This window comes from Meleagris gallopavo, chromosome 14 (genome assembly GCF_905368555.1).
Source record: "Meleagris gallopavo chromosome 14, MGAL_WU_HG_1.1, whole genome shotgun sequence".
In the NCBI taxonomy this organism is placed as follows: Eukaryota; Metazoa; Chordata; class Aves; order Galliformes; family Phasianidae; genus Meleagris; species Meleagris gallopavo.
The window spans coordinates 14,126,283-14,150,315 of record NC_139417.1 but is presented as its reverse complement, the minus strand read 5'-3'; the positions used below and the strand labels follow the sequence as shown (position 1 = coordinate 14,150,315).

At 45.0% G+C, this 24,033-nt stretch overlaps 1 protein-coding gene across 22 annotated transcripts in view; it reads left to right on the top strand.

Moving 5' to 3' along the window:
• MAGI1 (membrane associated guanylate kinase, WW and PDZ domain containing 1) overlaps positions 1 to 24,033 on the top strand; it is a 291,554-nt gene that overhangs the window by 1,007 nt on the left and 266,514 nt on the right. The gene's annotated exons all lie outside the window — the stretch shown is intronic.

The window sequence follows — 24,033 nt, the reverse complement described above, 5'->3', positions numbered from 1 at the left end:
GCACGTTGTCCCGAGCCCTCCTCGCACGTTGTCCCGAGCCCTCCTCGCACGTTGTCCCGAGCCCTCCTCGCACGTTCCCAGCCTGCGTTAAGCGATTGCGTGAGATTGGCCTCCCCGCGCGCTGAGGCCGGGGCCGGCACCTGGTGTTGGGGCACAGGGTGGTGGGTTCACCCCTCCCGCAGCCCCGCATCGCTCCCTGCAGCGATGATGGATGGAGACTTGGCCAAAAGTGAGCGTGTGCTCCTTGTCTGCGTGGGACTGTCAGCTGGGGGAGGGGGATTGCTGCCAGCCATCCCTTAGGGCTGCTCGTTGGTGGGTGAAGGCTGGCTGTTGTCCCTTAGGTGGGGGCACACACAGGTACAGCTCTAAGCTGGGCTGGGCTGAGACAGGAACAGTAAGAGACCTTTAGAAAAAAACACTTTGTATCCGTGTACACAAAGCAGTGATACAACAGGTCAACATCACAAGCCTGGCAACCAATTTGCAGTTTCCAGGGCAGGACTGGAATTCAGTGCCAGGAAATTGCCCGTGCTGCTGCTATGGGACGGGTGGGACGACAGATGGACACCTGCAATGACACAGCTGTGAGGGAGGGAGGAAGGAAGGGCAGGTTCCATAGGGAGAGTTGTTAGGAAAAAGTTTGATGTGGTCCGGGCACATCGAGAAGTTTGGGGGTGTGCGGTGGGTGGAGCTGCACAGAAGCACAGCTATTCATCAGTAATTTGGAACAGGTTCCCGATGTGTAGTTACAGTAACGTTTGGAACAGACTGCCTGGGGAGCCGTGAAGTCACTGGAGGTGTTTAAGGATAGATGTGGTACTTAGAGACATGCTTTAATGGGTAATATTGGTGGATGATTGGACAGGATGATGTTAGAGGTCTTTTCTAACCTTAATGAACTTTGAAACTGTAGAGATATCCCAGCAAACAGTGCCAAACTCCACCAAACCCAGATGTCTTTAATGCTTGCTCTCCCTGCTGCTATGGAACAGAGCAGTCGGGTCTGGGGGGCAGGCAGGAGGCTGAAGTATGGGGAAATGGGGCAGGTTTTGGTGTATCAGTTGTTGTAGTTGGTGTTAAAATACAGCCTGCCGTGTTGCAGTGTGGTCAGTGGGTGAAGGAAGGTGTGTGAGTCCTTCCCAGCAAGCGATTGGTGATTAAACTTTTGGTTATTTTGGAAACATTCACTAGTCTAAATAGAAACTTGTATTTGAAATATACCAGAAACGACAGAATTTGATGGTAAACACATCTCGGCTCCAGGATGGTCGAAACAGGAGGCAGACAACTGGTTTATAGGGTGCTGGTTGCGATTACCTGGAGCTGGGGAGAAAAGAGTTCAAAGCTGAGCCTGAAGTCGGGGCAGGCACTTGAGCCTTGCATCATCCATACCCAGAGGGGAGAGCCAAGCCTGGCTATGATGGTGATGATGACTACTTTTTGAATGCTCTGTTAGAATGAAATGTAGAATAAAAATATATAGTTTTGTCTATCATTCATTTTTTTTTTTTTCCTTTTCTGTGGTTTGGAAACAGCTCCATTTGCCTCTCAATGATAGCCTGGCATCTGTGCTTTGCTTTGTGCTGTGCAGGGAGCTCCCTCGTGGGTCAGGATTCCATGTGTAGGAAAGGAGAGTTTTAATTAAAATACATTACTTCTCTGCTGATTAAAAAGCTCATTGCGGAGATGGCAGCTGTCATGCAACAGGAAGCGTGTGGCACTGGAGCAGAAAGCAAAGAAAAATGTGAAGATGAGGATGTGAGCACGCATCGAACTCTGATTCTCCTCCTTTTCCCAGTGCCAGGTGCCCGGTCCACTGGTGCTGCAGTGCTAGGGTGATCTTAGCCTGGAAATGTATACGTTTTACTGCCTGGTCTATTTCGTATGACATTTACAAGGCTGGAAAAACAGGAAATTTACTATAAATGAGTCAGTCATCTGTGAGCACGAACAGAGAAAATAGGTGTTCTGACCTTGCAGTTAGTGGACAATAAGGGACTGGGATGTGAAACGAAGGTCAAATAAGCTGTGCACGTGTTCTGTCATTAAACTGAGGTTTATAGACTTGCAGGTCCACATGCAATATTTTCTTTTTCTTTTGTGAGCTGTAAGTTTGAGTAGGTTCCCACAAAGTACAAAAATAGAGAACGTTTATGAATTTGCTTAATTGGAATAGCAGTATTACATATTGCTGGTGTGGGATTTCGTGGTCCTTTGCTTACCCTGAGAAGGAGAGTGAGGAGCTAGAGAACTTTTATGGGGAAGAAAAAGGAAAAAAAAAAAAAAAACTTTGTGTCCTTTTTTGGTATTATGTTTAAGGGGAAAAAAATACCACTATAGTTGGTTGTTTTGGGGAAGAGAGAGGAAGAATCTGCTGCCGTGTGTCTTTCAGGGCTGTCAGAGGTGTGAAAGAAAGCTCCGTTATGCTTTTATGACTGTTTTCATCTTACATCTGTGCCTTCATTCTGATGGAACTGGCAATGAACTTCTGTGCAGTTAATAAATGCTGTTTTATTATTACTTAGTCTGAGAGTAAAGAATGAATAGATGGGATTATAGGAGCGGTGGTAGCGCGTTCTTGCGTAAAACTTGCTTTGCTGTAACACAGCCATTTCTTGGCTGTATTGCTAAAGCTGAAGTTTCCTTGAATATAATTCATGGTTTTCAGAATAGCTTGATTAGAGAAATCAGAACTAAGTGGCAGGATGCTAAACTGGGCCCCCTGTGTGGGGTATGGCGGTGCGGCCCAACGAAGCAGACGTTCACCGTGCTGTCTTCACGAGGGAAGAATGAAGGTGGTATCTTCATATCTGTCCCATGGCTTTCCTTTAAGGCAAGATGTATGGGTTTTCCCCCTCCCCCTGAGAGGGAGGGTGCATTTATAGGGGTTTTGGGCTGTGGCCTTTTGTTTTTGTACTTTGGTTGGTGCTCTGTACCAGCTGCTGCCCGTGCCAGGTGCCGGGGCAGGAGATCTGCCGGAGCTCATGTTCCCATATACTTATTTTTAAATTGCTTTTTCAGTCCTTCGTTCAACTCTTCGGTCCTGCAAAAAGTCTCTCTCAGGATCCTAAGCCCCTACATAACCAAAGGCCATGAAACAGTGAGGTATTTCCATCAGGTCGATGCGATTAATGATTTCAGTAGTGCTTTGGAGCTGGACTGGTCTCATAGTTGGGAGGAGCTGTGGCTTTATGTCAGCCACGTTCAGGGTGAGTAGGAGCAGGCGTGACCCCAGGTGGAACTGCTGGCTGTTTACCCTGTGCTATGGGCTCCGTTCATTTCTTTTCAAACATTAACTTGGCCCTGAGGTAAATCCTCAGGCTCAGTTTGGTGAGTGAACGCTTGCAGTGTCAGGTTGGCATTTGCCATAGCAGCAAAGCGTTGAGATCAGTGACACCCACCAAAGTGAATAAAAACAGCTTCTTCCAAAAAGCTGGTGTGAGCAGAGGTTGGGCTTTTTCTTCCTAGAGATGGTTTGTGAGAGAAGTGCTTTGAGGACCGAAGTGGATTCAGAGTGAAAGCTCTGACATGCCAAGTGCGGAGATGTTGGTGCATTTTAGATTGGTAAGGTCTGTTTTCAACACTGCCCCTCTGGGATAAGCATCAGGCAGGGCCAGTCACTACCGAGACGTAAAATAAAAGAGGACAGATTCTCTCTTTCGCATGGCTTCTCATATATTTTGTTGCAAACCATTAATCTTCTCTCTTTAAAGTGGTACTGCCTTCATTGTCAGGAAGATGTCTGCCTGCTTGCTGGAATGCTGCTGCTGGATGGCCGTCTGGCCATTGCTGTGCTGACTGTACGGCCATCTCCTTGTCAGGGTGCAGAAGCTGATGCTGCTATGGCAGAGCACGGCCATCCTGCGTTAGGTGGTGATTCAGTGCCGCATCCCTGAGTCAGAATTAATACGATCCTTTTAATGGTGTGAAATGGGATTATGTTTTTCACAATGAGGTTAATCTTTCCACTCATTGTGATGGGACTCCAGGCTCCCTCTTTATGGACGGTCAGATCACAGTGCAATTAAATCACAATTAAAGTCTCATTATGAGCGGTATTTCAGCAGTGTTGCAAAATAAGATGTTAACACCATCTGTGTGTTGTTTCAGCTTATTTTTTAAGACAGTTACAACTTCTGCACGAGTGAATTACTGAGCTGCCATTGTGATATTTAAGGTTCAACTTCTGTGTGTCTTGTTAGAAATTTCAATTTAACCTCTTAACAGGTTTGAAAATCAAACCATCTGTAGCTCGTTGTATTGCTGTCCTTGGGATTGTCATCTTGTCCTGGTTCAGGATCCTTCATGAACCTTCTGACCATTGCTGTATCTATTTCTTTGCTGCCCAAGAAATGTCCCCCGTCCTCCCGCAGTGGGTGCATGCATGGGGACACACTGACCTGCAGCAGCTGCACAGAGCTGTGACAACCTTGTGTGCAGTTCCTGTGGCAGCGCAGAGCCATCATTTGGGCCATCAAGTCCCTGGTTTGTTCTGTTTCAGTATTGCTCAGTTTGAAGGAAGCTGAGGAGATGCTGCTGCCTCAAAGGCATTTCCTATTGAATTAGCAATGTCTGAGCTGTGGGCAAGGGTAGCAGCCTTAGGACCTCTATTGATGTTTCTTTTTTTCTAAAAAAAAAAAAAAAAAAAAAAAAGACCAAGATTGTTATGTACATTCCTTAGTGGTTGGTAGCTCTTTCAGCTCTTCTTTTTCCCCCTTCGTGTTCCCTCACTTTGATTGGAGCTCATAAATCAAGGCCTGCAAGTTTTTGATCTTTGAGGACTGCAGGTGACCTTACAACTCTTGATGAAAAGCACGGGGCAGTGATTCTGTATGCACAAGTGCCATGTATTTATGGAAGCAGTATGAAGAGTTCAGTGTAAATTAGCTGGGTGCCCAGATCCTCACTGGGATCAGTGTGCACTCCCTCCCGCTCTGGGTACCAGCTCCTGGAGCAGCAAAATCCCAGCCCTCTGGATCCATGTTCCTGCAGAATATATTTCTAACTCATATACAGGGTTGTAATGGTGACCTTTCCGCACCAAAGACACAAGGATGCACCATCCTCCTTGAGTCGGATGAACATCACTAGAGGCACTGCCTGTGGGACAGCAGCAGCAGCTGAGCAGCAGCACTGCCAGGAGTGCAGGAGCAGCCCCTGAAGAACACTGAAGCTTTCTGCTCCATCTCGAGAGCCACGTGTGAAATGCATGCCGTGCATTAAGTGTGGGGTGCTCTGCAGGGAGCCGGTGTTGGGAAACAAACCTCAGCCTGGGCTATTGGCCAGTTTGTTTTCTGCTGATCTGATGGAGGGCTGTGGCAGAGGCTGCCTAATTCCAGAGCGTCTTGGCTGCCTTTACCCTAGGCTGATATGCTGGCAGGCTTGAATTTTTTATTATTATTATTATTTTATATATATTTTTTATGTCTCTTCCTTCTGGACCAGGCAGGTGGGCCACCATCCCTCCTGCCCGTATCAGAGCGGTGTGGCTCAGGGGAGCTGGAATGTTTTTGTCCAGATTCCCCCCTTCACTTTCCAAAGGTCAGGCATTCCATCCATCCTTCGTCCCCTGGCATTTCCAACGGTTTCCAGAGCTGCCACAGGCTGGAATGATGGCACCATTCTCTGCTAATTCCTGGTTCTGCCTTTGGCATCGTTTGTGCTGAACTGCTTTGTGTTAATAATATACTTCAAACCTATGTGTATATTTTTGATTGCTCTTAGTGTACCGTTCAGAAGCAAAGCAGTTTTTTTTCTTCAGGTCCTGATGTTTTGGTTACATTTTTGCAGAGCTGGCTTTTGGCTGAGAACAGTTCCTGTTTTTCTATTGCAGAAGATTTGTATCATAACTTAAAAGAAAACAAACAAACGTTTTTACTGTTTGCATTGAGTGTCCTCATGAGGCTAAACAACATTGCTTGATACACGGTGTGTAAATAGCACAAGGTGTCCTCCTGCCTTTGTGAATGAAACAACAAAACCCCCAAAGCAAACAAACAAGGAAGGCTGACTTGCAAAGGGAGCAGATGCACTCACAGTTGCAATGCATTTGAATAAGGCATCAGCTTTGCATGGTTTGCTAATCCTTGTCGAAAGAGTCCATTGTCTTGGACTATACATCTGTAATTTTGGAAAATCAGTGCCTCATTACAATTAGGTTGGGAAGAGACCAGACTTTTCTTTCTTCATATCCTTAAATCACAGTGGCTTTTTTTCTTGAAGGGGAAAACCTCAGCTCTGGAGTTTTTCACTTAGTTATTAACAAAAAGCCTTTGAAAAAGAGGCTGCCTAAAATCCAACCACTCCTTCAACACAAACAAAGCTGTGCAGATATTGTGTGCTTTCAAAAAAGCCTTTCATGTTCAGCTCCTCTTATTGCTGCGGTGAGGATCCTACACAGAGCGGATATTAGCCCTAACTGATGACAGACACAGGTGCCTTGATTTGTTTTTCTTTATTTTGAGGGTGATGCATAAGCAAAAGATGGGTAAGCAGCCTTCAAACAGGCTAAACTGGAAAGGTAAGAAAAGAACCCGGGCTTCAGAGTAACTGTGAGAGGATCTTTCCTAAAAATAGTGAGGAGTATGTAAGGAACAGATGGAGTCCTCCATTTCCAAAGGTGTACATGCTGCTCCCAGGTAGTGATGTAGGGATGCAGGAGGATCTCGTGGGGATTGGACTGCCAGAGGAACAGTTCTGTGGTGGTTCACTGGAAGCTGGGCATGGCTGGAGAGAGGCAGAGGACTACTCAGCAGGGAGGGATGCCCAAGTGTTGGGCTCTGGAGAGATTTCCCTGCTCCCTTCTGGATTTGTTACCAGTACTTCAGCTCTCCTGCCTCTAAATAGGAGATGGGCATCAGGAGAGGATCTGCTACGCAGCAGCGTGTCCCTTAAATGCAGAGGCATGAAAGCTTTCTGCAGGACTGGAGAAGCGTGTTTCCAGCTGATTACAGACCTCTCTCCCGGGGCAGTCTGGGCAAAAATCATTTTGTTCTGCTCACCCTAAATGCCTGCATCGATGTAGAATCTGGGATGCAGCATTGCTGTGGGATCCCCGTGAGGATGCAGTGCCTGAAATAGCTTGTGCTGCCCCGGGCTGCTGCTGGAGGACAGCCTGCATGGGGACAGCTGGGGCCATGTGGCACGGCGTGCCCTAGGCTGGCTGATGGCCGGCGGACACGGGGAAAAGCTGTGCTCTGGCTGTTTGGGGACGTGGTTGTCCCCCCCACTGGGCATCCCCTGTGCAGTGTTGGAGCTGCAGGGCTCTGGCAGCCTGCAGTGCTGCTCCAGTATTGTTCTCTCTTATCCTTGGGGCAAAAGAGGGGCTGATTTCGTGCACAACAAAGAGTCGAGTCCTTCTCTGTCTCTGGTATGCATTTTTCCTTAAACAATGAAGTGACTAACATAGAATATCATCTTAATTTGCACTATCTGTGGTTGAAAGGAATGACAGCAGTGTGACTGCATTGAGCATATCCTCTGGCTCTGCTGGATGAGCAGTGGGGGAGTCTGTAGGGATTATGTTCAAAGCAAAGCAACTTGTTTATCGGGGGGTTGGCTGTTTCTTTTAATTTCCTTTTTAATTGAATTATCTTCTGTCCATATCTCAGCAATTTCTGTGTCTTAGTTTTATGTGCAAATAGCAGAGGTGTGCAGTGGTTTGTCAACTTGTGCATAGTCTGTTCTGTGGGTTCCTCCTGTCCCCTGCAACCTGCTGCTATTAAACCAGACTGCTTCCAAATGGAGACCTGTGCTGAAGAATACTGTCCTACATTTACCATAGCTGGATTCCCTTCCCAATCCCTTTTCTTTTTTTCCCCTCCACTTCCAAATGAAGAAGTACGGACTGGCTGAGAGTAGCGATCACTGACCCAAATTCACATGGAGGTCTTTTGGTCTGAACTTGAAGCACAGCCTGCATCAATCTTTGCCATGGTTGGAGGCTGTGTTTGCAAGGAGCAAGGCTGCTCAGCCCCATAGCTGCCTGCTGCGGGAGGGACAGCAGGAAAACCCAGGCAGGGCTCTGAGGACAGCAGGGCTGTGCTGGTCCAAGGGTTATGTGTAGGGGAAAGTTTTCTGTCTGCACCCAGCCAAACAGGAGGAGCCTGTGAAAACATTGTGTATCACCTATCAAAATAGTTAGAATTCCTGGGTGAGGCTCCTCGGACATGTGACCTGTGTGTGTTTATATAGATATCTTTACTTTTTTGCACTGCAGCATTCTTATTGTCAAATGCTGCTTCGGTAAGAAGTTCTGGGATCTTTCCTGTCTCTATTTTTTTTTTTTTTTTTTTAGTGGAAACTTATCCTATGACACCACCAGCTCAGGCTGTCAAACAGCCAATGCTGTAAAATTCACAGTAAATGGCAAAACACTGCGGTGGAACAGCTATTTGAAAGCTGAAAAGGAACAGTGTAAAACCACCATTGCAATGGCCCCAAACAGTTCCCATACCCGTTCCCTTCTCGTGGGATGTACAAGCAGCATCTGAATGTGGTAAAAACATTCATGTTGTGCTCCATGCTGTTCCCTTGGTGAGGGTGAATTAGTGATGCCTGAATAAGTCCTGGCAGGAACATGGGGTATGTGTGTTCGTGAGCCCTCAGTTGCAGGACCTCGACTCCTCACCTGGTGCTATGGGATGGCTGCTGCCATGACCCTCCTTGTTTCCCATGAGTCATTTTGGGAAGGAAAACTGGAGCATTGCTCCAAGGGTTATCTGAGGAAAGTGTCTCGTTCCACCCTGCTGGCAGCTCTCTGGCCCTTAAAAGGCAATGCAGTTAGTTGAGCTCCCTCATTCCAAAGGCAGGTGAAAATTACACTTTAACTGGCGGTGATTGGTTTTGGGAGAGTGGCAGAAGAAATGAAGGCCTGGATGAATTACAGCAATTATTTCAAGCCTGGTGGAGTCGGAGGCTGTTGTGCTGGCAGTGCATTCACCCACAGAGCTGTCTCTGCCTGGATATGGGACAGGAAAGATGGGCAAGAGGGGCTGTGAAGTCTCAAAGTGATACCAGATTGTGTGCTGGCCAAATACTGCAAAGCTGAGATTTTTATCTGCCAAAGAGATGACCTGGGGACTATCCAAGGTGGCTTTTCCATTTAGTTCTGTGTTCTACTCCCAGTTTTCCAGTTATGAGTTGAACATGTATCAGGTTTTCCAGGAGCCAAGGCAGCCTTTGTGTAGTACTGAGCTGGGACAGGATAGCTTGGTCACATCATGGAGTGGTAAGCAGTGAGTACGTGAATTTGGATTTGCTGAAGCTGTTACATAGGAGAAAAGCCCCAGTGAAAATGAGAGGGCTTAAATGTAAGTGTGTGCCAGCACACTAAGTACGTCATAGAGGGCTTCTTCTATTTGTCTGTAAAAGGTGCTCTAATTGGTGCTGAGGCTTGTCTGAACCAGCGTGCAAACTGCTGTTTGCATAAAAGTTGTCATGATCTCTGAAAGCTCACTGATGTTCAAAGCTTAGGGTTTGGTTAATTCACCACATTTCACACTGGTTTCGTTGGGTACATCTGCTGTTGTGGCAGCTGCCCTGATGGGGTGGGATTTTGCCCTGACTGCAAATACAAGTATTTTCCACACTGCGTTGTCTAGGCAGGGAAGGTTACATCTGCATTCTGCTTTGAGCCTTTTTCCAGAGATGCTGGATGCAGAAATACACCACTTATTTTCTGAAAAAAGCCCAGCATTTTGCTGTCTGCAGATCATTCCTCCCTTCAGGTCTGGTGGAGTGCTCTCATAGGAGGCTTTAAAACATTCCCTTAAAAATTTAGGGACTTTTTTTAGCCACCTTATGTACTTAAATGACAAATGGTGTATTGATTGCAGATGGAGGCACAATTCACTGTAACAGGCAACAGCCACACTGTGGGCATTTGTGTACTTGCTGTTCTGCTCCTGTTGCTCTGATTTTTAGGAGATGTCAAACATCTTCCTGGGCACCTTCATGCTATGCTGAGCCTGTTCCTCTCCCAGAGGCTTTGCAGAGACTTCTGACCACTGCAGAATGCCAGTAGTCAGAACAAGCAGCACAAATAGTGGGGAATGTTCATTGTATGTCTGATTCTCCCAAATCCCCAGTGCAGGAAAGACCTCAGCATTGTTGCACGTTGCAGTGGATTGCCTTTGGAGGATTTTTTGCCATAAGAACCAAGGTCAAACTGAGCACCCGGATGCTCTAAAACTGAGCTCTCCTTCTGATTGTATTTCATGTACTTCAAAGCTTCAGGTGAGGTTTGAAGTTGTAATGCTTACAGGGAATATTTCCAGATTCCTCATTTTTAGGTGAATAGGAAATATTCATGTGTTGGCACCTGCTCACCAAGGTGCCTGCATCGAAGCGTAAAAAATACAGGATGGTGTTTGCAGTGCTTTCCTCTGCTCTCAACTCTGCATTTCCTCCTAACAAGTAAAATCAAATGACAGCGATGTTTCAAAGTCTTCCTGAATGGCAAAATTATAAATATTTCTTTTCTAAGAAGACTGAAAGCAGGAGCTGAAGCATTGCATGCAGCTGCTCCAGTAGGAACTTGTTTAACTTGTCTACATCTCTCTTTTGCTGCAGAAGCTCTATTGAAAATGACAAATTGCTTAAAGCAGTTTCCATGTTGGTCTTAAAAAATTCAGTTTCTTTCCATCAGAACACGTGGAAGGCATTTGTGCACTTGACTGAATGTTTCTCTGTCCCGAGGCTTACACTTAGTGGTTTTTTGCCTTCATGTAATTTTCACACGCAGCTGCTCGGGTTTGCTTTCCTCAACTTCCCATTGGCTGAGGATTCATTTTACTTTTTTCAGTGCCTGAGCTTAGACATGAAAAATCAACTATCTCCCTGCTTAAGTCAATGGGGATCACGGGGAAAAGCGTTGGAGGAACACTGCAAAGAGCTGTTCTGAGTGTTATAAATTCATAATTCAGGCTGGAAAAGCTGTGTCTGCAGCCATGTGGCTGTGCTGTCCTTTAGAACAGTGAAGTGCTCTGAGTGGTGTTAACACTTTGCAAAATGACAAAAGATTTTTTGCTTAAACGTTTTCAATTACTTCCGTGCAGCTGATGCTTTACCAGAAGGAGCATATGTGGGCAGGTGCCATATGCAAAGCCATAGAGCTGGCGGTAACTGCTGGAAAAGTCAGAACTGCTCAGTTGAAAAGGCTGTTTTCTCTTCAAGAATTTTTCTGTGTGCACAGCCAACCACCACCGTGATGAACCGAGGTCCATTGGATGGATCCAGCTGTGATACCGAGGGCACAACCCCATCATCCCTCCTGGCCCAGAGGTGCTGTGCCCCGCATGGCACCAGGTCACCGTCACCCACTGCTCTGCCTGGGGAAGCCCATTGCTGAGGAGGGATGCTGGCAGCAGTCAAGAGGCAATCTGAGGACAATCCTGATGCTTTCTACATCTTGAAGGCATGTCATATCCTGGTACTTCTATTTATACCCGCTAGTTTTGTAATATATATATTTTAAAATCTGCTACGAACCCATCATTTTTGACAAGTTTGAGCTGATATGATAAAGTGATTTTTGGTAGTTACAATTTTTTGCTACATTTTTTGCTATGTTTTCTGGATTTTGACTTTGTTTTTTTTTTCTGCTGAGTTGGTTCAGGAAGTGAACTGATTGCTGGAATGCTGTGGCTTGCTTTGCTGTAGGATGCATCACTGCCTTTCAGTGAGTTTCCTGTTACAGATTGCAGCTAATACAGCATCTTTTAGAAGAGAGCATCAGAAATTGGCACCCACTGGTGAGACAAACCTGTCCCTGAAAGACTGTCCCGGTGTGCTGCACAGAGGCACTTTGTGCCCAGAAGCGTGGAGGTTTTATGTTCCTTATTTATGGTGTTTCATTCTTTCTTTTTTTTTAATACAAATTATGCCTTTGGCTCTTCATGTTATGTGAGGAAATGTCTGATCTGTTTCTGAATCCTGATACCGGACATAGAATATATTTTTTTAATGGTTGTTAAACCTGTCCTGCCGACTGTTGCATCGCTGGCTAATAAAATTAATGCATCCCAAATACCCTGCAGATACCTGTTGCAAAACCAACTTCTCTCTTCTTGCAACACGTTCAGGTCAATTTCTGCTTGTCCAAATTGTGCTGGACCAGGTTGCTGTTATGTTCCCACAGTCTCATGCCTGTGGTTGATAATTAACCCGTTTCTTTAATAACACTGCCCTATTTACTCTGGGAACCATTTTCCTTCCCTGCACTCCAGTCTCTTCCCAGCAAGGCGCTGCAGTTATGGTTTCATTAATGAAGCCTTGTTACTTGTATGGGGAGGGGGGTGAGCTCAGTGCATTTGTTTTAATGATTTAGGACATGAATATGCACCGAAAGCAGAAGTAAATGCCTGTGAAATAAGTTCAGCAGGCTGGCGTAGATGCCAAACAACTGGAAAAGCTTTGCTCACATCAACTTTTGTTTTGTTTTGGTCTGATTTTTAGCATATATGGGCCTGAATTCAGGTTGAGGCCATCGTTCTGTGCAGAATTGAGGCAGATGTTCCTGCCTGTCTTTCTAAGGCCACATAAGCCAGTGTTAATTGGTACGACACATCGTTCTTACTTTTGGTGGGATTTGTCCCAACATGTCCAATGCTTCTGACTCTTTACGTGCGCTATGAGCATCTGCTTTATTTTGGAGCCCTGGGACAAGGCCCAATTTAAAACAAAGTCATGCAGGTAAAAACAAAATATATGCCTGTGGCCAGCAACTGAGCTAGCTGAGATATTCCAATTCTTCTCTGATTCCAATTCAAATCTTCCAATTTCATCTCCAGTGCTGCAGTCCCATGCCTGGCCTTGGCCACAGCAGGAGCTGCCACGGAGGGCTGCGCATCGTTAAAGAGAAGAGGCTGAGAGTAGCAATTCCTCATCTGTGCAAAGATACTGCCTTGTCTTTCTCTCCTGTGCTGCTTTGATTTAGGTCAGCCGGCTGTTGCGTTTAAAAGATGTGTACCTTAAGTTCTCATTGTGGGTTTTTTTTTTTTTAATTTTGTCATTTTTGTTTGCCTGGTGTGTTTCTTCATTCAGGAGCAAGATGGTTTTAAGTTGAGGGAGGAAATAAACTGTAAAACTTCCATTAACCCTAGCAGTGCATTCCTACTAATTGTGAAAATACCGTGGCTTTAAAGTTTACTACAGCTGTTTTACGGGATTCAGAGCTTTTCTTCAAATGTTCTGAAGTCACACGTGAGTTATCACAGGACTTGCTGTGTGCTTTGTAATTCCGGTAAGGTAAAGTTGAACATATGTGTGAATAACTGTGAAGACTGTGTTAGATAAAGGAAGCCACAAAACTGGCGGTAGTTGCTCAATAGAGGCTGTTTCTGTCATTTGGGACTGATGTATTTTTTCAAAGAATCTAATTTCTAATTCTAGATCACGAGATTTTTACGTACGTGCCAAGCCTTTGGAAAATTAGTAGCTCTAATAAGTCAGATTCTAAATTATATGCAAGATCAAGGGGTATATAACAAAGGATGCTGTGTACTGCATGGTAAAAATCCATCCCTCTGTGGTCAGGGTTAGATCCCTGGATGACCAGAATCTTTTTTGGGGGGAAGGAGCATAAGATGCCAGTAGTGCCAGTTAGCTATCTTTGGGCTAATGCTTTACTTTCCTTAGATGCTTCTCTGATTCTTTCCATGGATACTGAGTTAGCTCTTGGACACACCTCATTGCAGACAGGGGCAGACGTTCAGCAATCGGGCAGTTTGTGATTCTGACTGTCTAGATCCCGTACCAACCAATTAAAGCCCACGCTTTGTGGTGTGGGAGTGAAGTATTCCTGCATTTAACTCATAGTTTTACAAAATATTGGCTTAGGCTGGAGGTTTGCAAAGTTGGAGTCTTGGGTTTCCTTGTGTGTACTCGGGGTTAGAGGAGGTGAACAAGGGTACACGGAGAATTGCGTGTCATGAAATGGAAAAAGCGCCTTACTGAATTTGAGAGCATGCAGGAATCTGCAGTCATCTCCTAAAATTTTCATGAAATTCATGAAATTGAGTATCTAATATATCAAGTTGCTGCAAATAGGCATGGCCTCTGCTGCAGCACTGTTTCTGAGAAAACAGCAAGCACTCCATGAGCTGCTGAGCATCCTTGCATGAGCCTGCTCCTTTCCTTCAGCTCTTCAGTCTGGGATTTCTCCCCTCCCATCTCGGTGGGGGTTTCTGCCCTGTTTGCAGGCCATTTTGGGAAGGCTTCTGGGCAAAGAGGAGGTCCCAAAGGGAAGGAGGCTGAGATGGGAGAAGAATGTGACCCTCTGAGCCGTTACTGGTGGCTGCACTATTTTAAAATCAAACTTAATTTTTAGCTCTTCATAAACAAATCTTTGTGCCAATTTTTTATATAGATCTGAAGTTGGTTGTTGTGGTGGCTGCTGCGTGCTCCATTGCTGTCACAGGGAGAAAAGTTGAGTTTTCCTCCCCAGAATGCCTCTGGAGTGATGCCTCATGGAAGGACAGCCCTTCCAGCTCCTCTGAATGTGGGGTGATGCCTTCTTTACTTGGTGGTAAATACGCCTTAATGGGACTAGCATGATATCTCAGGTGTTGGACACGTTCCAGCTATTGAGGGAGCTGGTGTCCTTCATCCCATGGCCCAGTGGACTGTGTTTGCCCCAGAACTTGTATATTTGACCTGAAGTGCAGTGTGCAGCATGGAAGGGAAGCAGCAAGGATCCCGTCCCTCCAGACAGGGTTAGCGATGCTTAGTGTTAGGACATTAGAGTCTTGTTGGCTTTAACTTGGAAAACCACACACGTTGCTGTGAAAATTCATACTTAGTAACAAGTAAACAAGGAAGAGAGCAGTCTGCCTGACTCAGGAAATTCCCTCCAGACCTCGTGGGGAGGAGGAGCTTTGCATTTTTCTTGTCCCATGTTTATTTTTAGTCTCGCCTCTACCGCTGCTGATAGTGCCATTACAGCCCTGCAGATTAAAGTCCCAGCATGGGGTGGAGTTGAAAGAAAGATGCTGCAAAGCAGTCAATATCTCTAGGATTGTGCAGCTATGTCATGCTACAGGCAATTAATTTTTCCCGTTATTTGCCTGCCTGGGTGCAGCTCCGTGTCACGGCTGTGTGGAAGCCTTTGATTCCATTGCTCGCCTTTTCTTGTCAGGGGGTGTCTGCAGGGATGGATGACTTCAAAGTGCCGTATTTATGATAATAGTTTGGGTGTTACTTCTGTGTGGTATTGATGAGGACGTGCTTGCTGACAGCACCCATCTCTGAGGCCCAATGATTTACCAAGGAGGAGGCTGAGTTTTTTTCCAGAGCTGTCTGTATTGGTCTGAGTCAGCAGAGGTCCTGAAGTATTTGGTCCTGAAGTCAGGTCACGGCTTTTGGGTTTTCTGAGTCGGCTTTTCCCGACAGTTAGTCAAAGCCTCCAGGGTTGGCAAAGGATATCGTTCAGGACTTGAAAACTCTTCGAAACGGCAGTTTCTGTTAGCAGACACTGTGCTGACTGCATTATGCTGCAGATGTTTCAGAGGAAACATTTTTTTCAATCAGAAATAGCTGAATCTAAGGACATTTGTCTTTTGCAGTAGCAGAATCTTTACGTGGTCTCCCTAAGAGAGGCCTGGGAGGCTGGGAAGTGTTCCTTTTCTTGGGCAGGATGAGGCCCAGCATTGGTGCAAGGTAGTACTGGAACCAGACCAGACTGTTCAGCTGCCTCGCCTTAGGGAGATGCCCGCCCTTGGTGGATGTGATGTAGTCAAAATGATCCTCAGCAGTGTCATGCTGATCTATGTCTTGGTGTATGTTAATGGTCCTTGTGAATCTTCTGTGTTAATTTTACTTCTGATTTAGGTAAAGGTGAGTGGGAAGGGTCTGCAGGAGATTCCCAGCAGCATGTTGTTTTTATTGGCATTTTTATTAGTGGAAAGAACCAATTAACAGTGCTGAGGGGAATGACGGGCTTGTCCTGCTGCTGTTCTGTGTTGGGCCAAAATAGAACAGTGCTGTTGGGCTGGGGAGGAGGCTGGGCTAACACCAGCAACTTGAAGGACTTGTTTGAAGTCAAGACCAGCTGCTTTGCTCTTTGGGGTTTTTCAGTAGGCTTTTGCCAGATTTAGGTGCTAAGAGAGCAACTCTTGATGGCAAGCATCTGCCTGTTGTGATCAGCCTCCTTAGAGCTCCCTGCAACAAAAAAAAGCTTTGCTGCAGATGACGGGCTGTTGGGTTGGCTTCAGATTTAAACAAAGCAAAATCTTTGGGGAGCGGCGCCTGGCAGAGCCTCTCTGCGATAGTGTAGAATATTTCTCCACTAAAATGCAACTAAAGAATAATTGAAAAATACAGCGGTATGAACAGGAGTGGTTATAGAAACCACAGAGATCTGTTTCCGTACTTGGGAATCGTGGATTAAAGTGTGTTGTTACAAGAAAATCCAGATGACAAGTTTTATTCATTCTGTTATTCATGCAGTGAGTACCTCTTCAGGCTCTGCAGAAATATGTCCTTTTCTAGACTTAGATGAGTAGACAAACACTATATGTTTATACCAAATGCTGGAGGATTTACGGGTAACTACTTTGTGGTTTGAAGAAACAATAAGCGCAATGTATTGTAAACAATTCCCTTTTTATATTTGGCCTGCATTCAGTCTAAGATTAAAAACAAGAATTTATGGGCTTAAAAAAAGAATCTTTCCAATGCTGAAAGCAAGAAGAACAATCTATAATGAGATTTTACAACGTCTATTATTTTTAAAGCAATTTTTTTTAATTTCCTTAATATATTTTCCATGTAAAAGTATGTTTTTGCACTTCAAATAGCATTTGGTTGGTTGCATTTACCAGCAAGCAGCTAGGGGATTCTAGTGCTTTAACCACACAGCAGCTGCTAATTAAAAATATATAATTCTACCCTGATTAGCTTTTAATGATTCTAATCCCCTTATATTTGATTATTACCACAGCATGGTAACCTCAGCCGCCCTCTATTTCATTGTGGAAGCCTGTAAGAAACAAAACTAGTCATTAGGAGCTGCTAACTGGCTCCTGAAGGATTGCTTCCCAAACAGGGCAGCACAGATGGAGAAAGACGTACCGTTCCCACATGTCATAGGGCTCTTTGGAGCTGCATGCTTTGAGTTTGTTGTTTTTGCTCAGTTGGCATCGTTTCACCAGGAGCAGGCTTGGTTGCTGTGCAGGGAAGCAGAGGGAAAGGGTAAATGTGAAGAGTTACAGGCATCAATATTGCGAGTCCTGGTTGGGAACCAGACCCACCGTGTGTGTCCAGGCAAGGAGCGCATTTTAATCCTGGAGAAAATCCGGGAGAAATTTTTCTTCATTGTTACTTTGTGAGAAGTTTGCCTTCTCTCTCTTTTTTTATTTTCTTTTAAAATAAAAAAGTGTTGAACGTTGCAAAATACTGAAGTTGCACTTTTCACTCTTCGGATTGCTTTGCTTTCATCTTGTGCCCATCTGCTTAACCTTCACCAGTTTTTCTCGAGATGGTTCGTAGCTCTTGATGGCATCTTTCTTCTTTCTGCGGCACCTGGATGCTTGGGAAATGACATTGTAGGACAGAGCAGCAATAAATATCTGCTGCTGGACAGCAGTTTGGAAACCCTGAGTTCGGACTGCAGCAAGAGGGAAAAAATTACCCAAGAGATGTGAAAAGACGCCACGTCAAACGCGTCGTCAGAGAGCTGCCCTGATCTGGAAGTGCGGCTTCTTTGTGTTGCTCAGAGTTCATCTCTGGCTTGGGGATGTGGTACTAATGGAAGAGCCAAAAAAAGCCAATTTTATTATACAGAGCAGATAATAGAACCTGTCTTTTTTTTTTTTTTTTTTTTTTTAAATAAACCTCTCAGAGCATACAAAAGTGACTGCATTGGAATGTTTGCTAGTGGAATGCCTGGCTGCTCTTTGTCCCAGAGCAGGGTGCAGAGCTTGGCCACGGAGGAACGTGGGGCTGCAGTCCCACTGCAGCACGTGGCCGGTTGCTGCTCTCACAGAAGCTCCAGCATTTGTCGTGCTGCCATGAGTTAGTGTTAAAATTGGCTCAGCTGCCCTGGCCTGGAGATGCTGGCTGCCCTCAGCACTTGGATGGGTTGTCTGCAGCGTTGCTGGGTGGGTGGTGGGATCTCATCATCTCCCTGTGCACCAGGTTTCAGTGTTCTGCCTGAGCCTCAGAAAGTTCACTTTTATTTGCAAGCTTTGTGCTATGTGGATCATCAGAGTGGGGAAAGAGGTTTTTTTTTCTTTTACCTTATTATTCTGTTAGATCTTTTTGAATTTATTAGGGTTGACGCCAGCTTTTAGTGCGTTATTTTTAAGAGTGTACAGCTTATTTAAGATTTCCACGTGCAGATATTCCCTTCCAGTTTCGTTCAACTGCACAGACACATTTGCATCCAAATAAAAGGCAGGTTTTCTGTTTGTAGACAACTGATAGCTATTCATTTGGCTATGTCCGCTAATACAATGCTTGTTATTTTTAAAGCTCTTGCGGTTGGTGAGGAAGCTATGGATTAAGCTCCAAGAAATGCAGCTTTGAAGGATGAGCTCCGGTCTGAGTGTTACAGTCAGCTTGTGCTGGGGTAGGAGAGAAAATGCCAGTGACTCGAAACTTCCCTTTAGACTCTGTCTGGGCTGTGAGATGGCTCTGCAATAAAGACAGAGCAATTGAGATTTATGATTCTCTGCAGTGAAGAGGCAACTTGCATTGCTGTGACATCTTGTATCTCAGAAGAAGTTAATCACAGCTTTTTCTGCGTTGCTGGGTTACATTGCTTTGAGAAAAAACAGAAACTGCTATGAGCAGTATGAATAGCTGAAACCACAAGTCCCACTGAGATTACAGCCAGCTCCTCCAAAAGGAAACGGATTCAACCACCAACATAGTTTTTCATTAGCTGATTTTTTCTGAGTGAACAAAATACCCCTTTTGTGGCATAATTGTTTGGCTTTCGGAGATATAGGCTGAGTTGCAACTACATTCCTATTTTTTGTTGGATTTTTTTTTTTTTTTAATTGATGAGGAGGGGAAGGCAAAAAGACGTTTGTCCTTTTACTACATTTTGTACCATGTTGAAGAATAAAGCAGCAGGTTTTAATTTTCAGATTTTCTGTGCTTTTTGGCTCTGCAAGGAGGGGGAGGGGGTAACAAAGTCTGTCTTGCATTTCTGGACAAATATAAATCTGATGGACAAAAGTTGAAGGTATCTGATTAAAACCTTTTGTTGCTGAGACAGAATTACTTTACCATCTACCAGGCTGGCTGAGCTAGAATGGTTTGTGCCTCAGATTCACTGATTTTGAGCTGTCGAAAGTATTTACTTGCGGTTAATGTGAAAGTTAATCTTTTCGTTACAGCAATATGATAACAGCTCAAAAATCAAGCAGAGATGAAAACAGAGGAAAAAGCACCGCGGAAAATCCGTGGAAGTGGAGTTAGAACCCACAGATGTAATTTAAGCATTTAAAGATTTGTGGTACTCTGACCCTTCAAGTACCTCAGAAGCACACCCAGTTCTTCAAGGTGCGCAAAATAACAGCGCTTTTGATAGAACTTAATTAAACAGGAGGTGGCTGAGTTTTGCATATTAATGCTTATCAGCCAGAATTACTTCTGCATTTTAGCTGAAGGCCCTCAATATGCTTGGTCCATTCTTCCCTTACCCTTGTATTGACTAAGTTTATCACTCATCAACAAAAGCTGCTACTGTCTCCTGCAGATGAGCAAGTCAAGAGGCAGTGCTTATTTTGAGTTTTAAGAACTGCAGACAGTTGGGAATTTAAAAATGACTGAAGACTCAGATCTCAGATTCGTGGTTGTTGGAGTGAAGTTATTCAGAAAGTATTAGGCTACCTAGCCTCTGAGTAAAGATTTAAGACGTATCAAACTGGGCTAACACCATCAGTTTTAATCCTACAAGTTTTGGTTGTGCTCTTGTACTGGTTAAGCTAAATGTGGCAACCACATATTAGGGAATTTTTTTTTTTTAATTAGGATTGGCCAGCCAGTGTTTCTTTGTAGACTTTTCTCATGGGAATCGTCTGGCTGGTTGGACCACGACCACAGAATGTCAGACGATGCATGGATTGTCCCTCTCCCCACACTATTTCTATCTCTCCTCACAAAGGCAGCACCCTGGAATGGTGGTTGTGGCTTGCTGTCTTCTTTCTAGGGAGCTTGTGAACAAAAACCCTTGGACTTGCTGGCGAAGTGCTGCTAATATCAGATCTGGGCCAGAAAGCTTTCTGGATTTCAAATGTCTTCAAAGTGCCTTTGGAAATTAATAACAAATGAAAGACACAAAGAAGTGTCTTGATCTCTTGTAAAAGCTGCTGAGCACCTCCTGGATGTTTCCAGTGAAACTTCAGCTTTATTGATTCCTGAGCATGCCCGGCCTTGGGCTTCTTTCAGCCCGAAGGGGTTTCCCTGCTCCAGAGATTGCTTTAGTCACAGATCCCACACGGATCTGCCTTCCAGGGGCTGTCCTTGAATATGTGCAAGACTTGTGCATCTGCTGTGCTCAAGACGAAACAGATCACACATGGTCCTGCAGCTGCTCTGTGTGATGGCTGAGAATCTCCTATCACAGCATCTGGAATGTCACCACTTCTGAAGCTCTCTGTAACCTCCTTCCTTATTATCATACTCCTCCAACCCTCTGCTTTGCAGTGGTCCCAATCGCTCTGCTTGCTCAGCAGCCTTGCAGCTCCTCCTCCAAACCTCCACCGCAGCCCTCCTTCGTCCCTCACCTGTTCTCATTTAAAGCCTCTTTTGTGGCACAACCTCATTAGAGATAATGGTAGGTACTCCTGAAAACAAATAATGTCTAAGTATCACTCGGAATTTAAATACTTTCATTTATCTGGCCTACCCACGGTATTTTACGAACCGTCTAAACTCACTTAGGCTGCAGCCAAAGTTTCAACTGTGGAACCTGATAAACCAGTATGTTCTGCAAAACTTTGCTGATAGGGAAATGCTCGATGTGCTCCTGTGTGCTCTCACAGAGAGCTGGCTTGGTGTGGAGCCAAACCCTGGTATGGTAACACATGAAGTGGAACTCCACAAAGGACGGAAGCCATCCAGAGATGACATATACTTCAAAGAGGATTCGAATCTAATTCAAGTAATCTATCATAAGGAAATGAGTATGTTTGAGTCGTATTCAACTAGAGGGAGAATAGCACAAGAAACTGATACAAACAAACTTTGTCTGAATCGCAGAGGAAATTAATACAGAAAGTTGATTAAAACTGAAGAAAAGCACCAAATTTAGAACTTCATAAAAAAAGACAAATACCATTGCCATAAGCAAAGACGGCCTGGTGAAAATCAGTATCAATAAGGAAAAAGAATTAGAAAAAAGTGAATAGCTATGAAAAGAATTGCAAATCATTTAAATCATTTCTCTGGAGTGGGAAAGCTGGATGGCAGTGTAAAGCAGAACAAACAGGCGAATGGTGTCCCAAGGCTGGGGTGAGATAGTGCAGTTCACTCGCATCCCTGCACTTGCAGCAGAAACAAAGTGGGTGTTTATATCAAATAGAGCTCCCTGCAACTGTGCACAAATGATAATGCCTCCAACACCGCTCGGAGTCTGCGAATTTCTGGGCTTTGTTATGGCTTGGAGAAGTCGGTCTGATTTATTTGTTTTTGCTAGCATAATTGTGCGAGTGTGCGTGGTGTTGGGGGGGTGTTAACCATTGCAAAGCAAGCAGAGGTTTCAGTCCTCTCTCACCCACTTTTAAATAGGGGGATTTGCATAATGTTTATTCATCTTTATGGGTTTTGAGAAGGGAGATTTAAACCTGCTGTGCTTTGAGATGCAAACCGATCCCGCTGTATCAGCACAAGATCATTCTTCTCTGAATGGGTGATGGTAGCCACATACCAAAGCCAGGGCAGATCCGGAGGCAGGAGCTCAGGAATTAACTTGGAAAACTCCTGGGACACAGCTGTGTGCCAGGCGGCCTCCACACCTCCCATCACCCCCGTGGCCTCGGGAAGCGAACGGGCCAGGCTGTTTGCCTTGATAAGGACATGTCAGCACTACCATATGCAAATGTGTGTATATTTTATTTATTTTTACAAATCTTACGCACACCCATATCTGAAATCTCTGTACTACTCTGTGGGAGCCACCTTCAGTTTGCTGTGCAGTTTGCCAAGCTGCAGGTAAGCAGGATGCAAGTGCCCAGAGGAACAAGAGGTGGTTCAATGTGCGTGGCTCTGAATGGCTTCAGCTGTGGCAGATGTTTCAGGGAGGAAGAGAGCCTGATTTATTTTTTTATTTATTATTTTTTGCCTTGTAAATACCTAGTGAAGATTTTTTGTCATAACGTAATGATGCCAACGCTAGCTATATCTGGAATTTTCCTTGACTGCAGGTAACCTAGATCTTGTTCACCAGGGCTGTGGTTTTTCATTGCCATCCATCTTTACCTGCTGAGATTTCCTTGTTGCCAAACCAGATTCTTCCAGGTGATACTCATCCGTCTCACCCCTCAGAAGTCTATGAGGTAATTTTGGGTATCTGCCAGTGTTGGAGATTGCTGGATTAGTCCCAAGCAATCCACTGTAATTTGCATGCTGATGAAGGTGGGATACTGTCTCTCATTCACTGTCGTGAAGTGAAATAATTGCTTTCCAACTGAGTGGTCTGACATGACTTTATAATTAATTCTGTAATTTGTGCAACATATACTTTCTAATGATATCAATTGCCAGTCAGGACATGATGTTGTATTTAACAGGTTGTTGCTTTTAAATAAATCAGTAGTTCCACTGTTTGAGCACTGGATGATCCATGACACCATGTTGCTCACACTGCAGAGTGGTATTTAATCAACTTACATGGTTTACTGTAAAGTTGTTGGTTAGCCATGCAAAAACCACTCTGAAAAATTATTTGTATAGCTTGCGAGATCAGTGTAGTTTTTGCACAAGAGGTTGAGTTGTTTGCAGGCCTGGTTTTGCCCCCATCCCAGGGAATGTCATGCTCTGGTCATGTTGTGAAGCAGGAGGATTTTCTGTTGTTTTCTGTGTTGGGAGCTGCTGCTCAAAGCTGTTCTTGGGTCCAGTATGCATTCTTTTTCCCAAGAGGAAAAGGGTGAGGCAGAAGCACCTTTTATGAAAACATTGGTTCTAAGCCATTTTGTTACACATCAGTGCAAGTTCCAGCAGCGCTTAGCGATTTTGCTTGCAATGCTTTTCACATTCAACCTAAGCAGTATGCAGAAACCACTGGGAGCAGAGCTGCAGCAGCACTAACAGGAGAAACTGCTCTGTGCAGATGGGGACTTTGTGTGGTCGAAAGTTGAAGGCGATAATGCTGCAGGCTGTCCTGGCATAGGCAGGGTTTTGCAATGCGAGAAGCCACCTCTTGGGGTTGGAACAGCTTGTACCAGTTTGCAGGATGAGGATGGGGCAGGTGAATTTGGAGTGTTCAGTCTTGATGTCCCAAAGAGGTGATGGAGTTAAGATCATCTTCAGCCCTGTGGGAAGCTGTTTTTGGTTTTCTGCCTGGTGGAGTTTAAACCAGCATTGTGGTAAGGGTGTATTTGAGCTGTTTTGCTCTGTAGAGATGCTGTTCCTGAGCTGGGATAGCATAGGATGGAGGAAGGCTTCCATCAAAGGACTGCATTTGTGTTTTGCATTTCCCAGCCTGTGTGGCCGCAAGCACCTTCCTGCTGACATTCCCCTCACACAGCCACAACCAAGGGAAGGCTTGGGAAGGACCCGTACAGGCATGACCACATTATGTGGGAGCTGTAATTAATGGCGCTCACATACTGCTCCTGAGTCACCGTCTCACCTTGCTGCAGCCTTGATCTGCAAGGCAGTGGGATTCAGCACAGCTACACCTCTCCTTGTGCTCACTGCACAGCAACGTGGGTATGTGTCCCCTTCATGTTGCTTGGTCCCACGGAGTGCTGCAGCATGAGCCCCGTGGAAATGTCCTTGTGCTTTTAGGGTTTCTGGGCCGCACTGACTTGCTGGTGATGTTTCAATGCACTGAGCTGCCACGGTGTGCTTTGGGATCACACA